Source organism: Lepisosteus oculatus, chromosome 8, assembly GCF_040954835.1.
Source record: "Lepisosteus oculatus isolate fLepOcu1 chromosome 8, fLepOcu1.hap2, whole genome shotgun sequence".
In the NCBI taxonomy this organism is placed as follows: Eukaryota; Metazoa; Chordata; class Actinopteri; order Semionotiformes; family Lepisosteidae; genus Lepisosteus; species Lepisosteus oculatus.
The window spans coordinates 20,034,076-20,038,766 of NC_090703.1; positions in this window are offsets into that span (position 1 = coordinate 20,034,076).

Sequence of the window (4,691 nt, forward strand, 5' to 3'; positions counted from 1 at the left end):
GCAGAGTGGCCCGAGCCAGAAATCAGACACGAGTGTGGTTTTGAATCCTCTATGTGCAGAAAAATAGAGTCTGCGGAAGGACTGGTCTCATCTCACTAGATTTTCATTTTCTATAATTCAGTATAATGCCCGTGTGCCCTGTTTATCGACCCAAGACTCGTATCTCCTCTCCAACCAGACATTTAAGAATTTTAAGTTATCTTACTGTTGCTGTGCTCATTTAATAGGTTTATTTTTAACAACTAGGCCTCAGACGTTCCTTATAGGATCCCATCACAAAGAAGAACCTGCTTCCCAAGCAGTTATATTACCCTGCAACTCTCAACTGCCAACACACTGGTGACCCTGGTCAGTACCTGGATAGGAGACCTAGGAAAGTTAAGGTTGCTGCTGGAAAAGATTGGGGCCAGTTGGGGGACGCTCACCCTATGGTCTGTGTGGGTCCTAATGCCCCAGTATAGTGATGGGGATGTAAAACCGGGGTCCTGTCTCTCTGTGGCCATTAAAAATCCCCGGGTGATTCTCAAAAAAGAGTAAGGATGTTGTCCCGGCGTCCTGGCCAAATTTCCCTTTGGCCTTTTTTGTAATAATTCCCTCCTAATAATCCCCATCTATAAACTGGCTTCATCACTCTGTTCTCCTCCCCACTTGATAGCTGATGTGTGGTGAGCGTACTGGTGCACTATGGCTGCTGTTGCATCATCCAGGTGGGGCTGCACATTGGTGGTGGTGGAGGGGAGTCCCCATTACCTGTAAAGTGCTTTGAGTGGAGTGTCCAGAAAAGCGCTATATAAGAGTAAGGAAACATTAACATGTTGTGAAGCTGTCTGACTTACTGTTGTTTTTATGGCAAGTTTGTGTCTTCAGCTTTTATTTTGATACACTAAAAATAGTTGTGTTTTTTTTAAATAGCAGATAATGCTTTACATAAAGCATACATTCAGCTGCTTTTGTTTTGAGCATCACGGTGGCACAGTGGTCAGTATAGCTGTCTCACAGCGCTGGGCCCCTGGCTTCAATTTTTGGGGTGCTACCTCCATGGAGTTTGAATGTTTCCCCTGTGTTTGTGTGGGCGTCCCCCTACAGTCCAAGAACATACCGATTGGGTAACTGGCTTCTGAGAAGACTGGCCCTGGCATGAATGTGTGCCCTGTGATGGACTGGCATCCCATTCATGGTGGCTCTTGCCTAGCACGCGCTGCTTGCCGGTTCAGGCTCCAGCTGTCCTTAGGGCCTGTACTGGAAAAAGCAGTTAGATGGACTGGATGCTTTTGTTTTAAAGGGTGAAAAGCTAAATAAGTTTGCGTTGAGTCATCCACACAGCTGCCCAATAAGCAGTGCTCTAATCATTCCAAGGTGGATTTTTTGGGGGAGGGAGAAGACGTTCAGACCCTTACACTGCTTTGATACCAGTCGGTAGGTTGTAATTGAGTTTAAAGCTGTATTGCGTTCTGCCATCTGAAAGCCTTAACAAAAATGGTCATGATTTCCCAGCATGCTAATGTTGATTAAGACAATTAAAACATCACAAAAAAATGGAAAATTCCATTTGTTGAAAGATCATAAACAACAGTGGTATTTATCACAAAGTCTATTTTGTATCTGACAATTTCAAGGTGAAGAAAAAGTACTAAGGTTTTTAAATTAAAATAAATGGAGCCCACAAACCACAACCTAGACAGTTAAACTAAGAAATTATTACATCAGCCCAGTACAGTAAAACACCCAAGCAGTATTCTGTTTTTGAAACCAGCAGAGATATTTTTTTTGGTCTCCATGGCAGCAAACTGTGATATGTAAACAGAATGTACTTTGCAGTGTGGAACTAAGTAAACCATTAATTGTATAGTGAATGAGGACAGCACAGTCACAACAAACAAAAGTCCACTGCAGCTGAAAGAAAGAGCTGGAACGGTTTCTATGTGAAACAAACAGCTAACATAAACAATGTCAGCAGGCATGCAGTACTTGTGTTGTTGCATAAAGATTCAATCTAAACTGAGAATTTAGAGGGCCCAATCTCTTTTTGCATCTTTAATGAAGTCAAAAAAGAGCCTTTGTTGTCTGCACTATGGAGACACAGGGATCACCGAAACGGCCACATGACTGGCCATGCGATGGAAAACAAAACTACCATCATGATCAACGATATTATCATCATTATCAATAATAATAATACTATTATTTTGTGCCTTCCAGTCTCTACTATGGAAGTTAACAAGAAAACAAAGTGTTTTTAGCACAGGAGCAGTCACAATCCTTATTTAGTGAAGTACCTTTTGAAAGCGCGAGAATTACAAAGGAAAATTACAAACAGTGCAATAATACAGAGCAGTGACAACCAACATAAAGAAGAAGGATCCACATCCGAAACGTTGTTTCCCGTCCTCTCTTTTCAGCATGTTACTTTCAATTCCCGCTGTATATAAAAAGGTTATGCATTTATAAAAATAATGATTCATTCTTCTAAGCTGTTACAATCTAGGGGACACTCACATTCATGGGGCACTTTCAGTGAAAACATACTTCATTGGCCGCAAGAAATCTGAAAGCTATAGTGCAGGCTGGAGAGGAGAGGTGTGTCTTCAGTTCAGTTTTTAAGGACGGAGGCCAAGTGCCAGTGCTCCCAGAGAGGGGTGCAGCCTCCTCACAATGAGAACCTCCCTAGTGTAGTACTTCAGTTAGTCACCCCTGAAATAAAACACAACTGGCAATCCTACTCAGCAAAGGCACTTATTCATACCCTCCCCGCCTTCTTCAGACTCCTTGTGATACTAGAGTGCATTGCTCTGTCTGACTAAAAGACTGTTCTTTTTTTTGCTGCCACGCAATCACAAATGTCAAAAACTGTTTCGTCAATTATATTGTTCTTTGTTTCCCTGTAAAGCCACATTTCTCACGCCGATTCATCTGAACTCTAAGCCCCAGTTTGATGAGGCACATGGTGACAGAGCAGGTCGCACTGGTGTCTGAAATGCTCTCGGGTTTGGGGTCAAACTTGCTTCTTGTATTCAAGGAATGGGCGATGCGCTGTCACAACTTTAACCCAGAATTAGCAGATATCTGAGAGTGAAATGATGAGTTATTGGTTTCATAAGGTTATAAAACCAACCAGATGACAAAGGTGGACTTGTTTAGTTAGTAAGCTGACAGTACTGATTATGAATTCCAATTATTTCCTCTTATTCTTTGTCAACATCCCAAACTTTTATGCTTAACAACAATAGCATTGCCTTATGGTTGTAGCACAAATGGTATCTTTTACTAAATATTACCTAATAACTCTTTATTCTCCTGTTAGCTGTTTTAAGCTGCATAGACAAGGAATGATGAATCAAGTATTTCTAACTTTTTCACAAACAAAATTACAAAAGTAATGTGATTTATGGAACATCAGCTTCCTTCATATATACAGCTAAATTGAAGAACATCGGAACTTCCAAATTCTTAAAACAGCCAATTATGTCACAAGAGTCTTACAATAGTAACATTAATATTCCATGTCTGGTAGTACTGCCTGGATTCTACACACTGTACTGTAGTATGACATCTGGTCACTCTCCAAGGGCTAGTAGCTATCTCTAGCACTGTATTTCATTCTTCTCATAAGTTAAATATAGTCCATTTATAGCAGTACAAGATGCAAGCAAAGCACAAAAGATTAGCAAGCATCCAGACTTGTATGTGATGAGCAATTCAGTTTAAGGCTACTTTATGCAAAACAGCTTGCAAACAGATGTTTTGGTTTTACTCTTTGGCACAATGGAAGCTTGTGAGCACTTTCAAATAAATATGAGGTATATCTGAGCATCAAAGAGAAAGTACATTCGTAACTAATATTGTGTCACAGCATGGATAGCATCTGTTCAGGCGGCTGTTTCTGGAGTGAAGAACTCTAGCCGAAAGGGTTGTGCCTTAAGATGATACACGTTTTTTGCTTTCTATGGATGCTGTAACAGAACAACAAAACTTCTCCCCACCAGATTTAAAGAAAGGCCTTCCTAACTTCTTCTTTTTCAGATTAATCTAATTGGGGAATCTTTCCAGCAGTGGGGTGTAATTATGATTGCATGTCTGCTGTTACACTTTAAACCCTTTCTGCCAAAGCGTAGTGTCTGTATATGTTAATTCAGCTATAATAAGCATTATTCTGCCCAGTTTCCCAGAGCTGATGAGCTCAACATCACTAGACTGGCAAGTATGTAATAAGTTTTTCCTGATTAGTCAGCTTTTTTATGTGGCCAAAGTTTCTGTCATCATTCCACTACAGCCTTGTATTAGGTAAAAACAACTTCCCAAGAAGTTATTTTTGCATTGCTCACCTGATGCTAAGTTTATATAATGCAAAAACACAATCCCGAAAAAACATGTTCTAAAATTTCAGAACAAGATCCTCACAAAGGCTTAGAAACACATTTGAAAATGTAATTTAGAAAAAGAGGCTGTATTATGTACCCTTTAGAGAATTCCTCAAATCACTGAGCTCTAGAAATCTTTCACTGACACAGCAGAAAGTTCCAAAGGTGGCTCCTAAAGCTGGCAGGTGCAATAGTGTTTGCTTGGTACTGGCTCTCTCCAAGTGCAAACATATGCAAATGCATTCAACAATACACAAAAAAACATCCATCATCTAGAAACTAATGGTTGAAAGTGGTGAGACATATTTCTGTGAAAGTAACTGCACAGTTTTC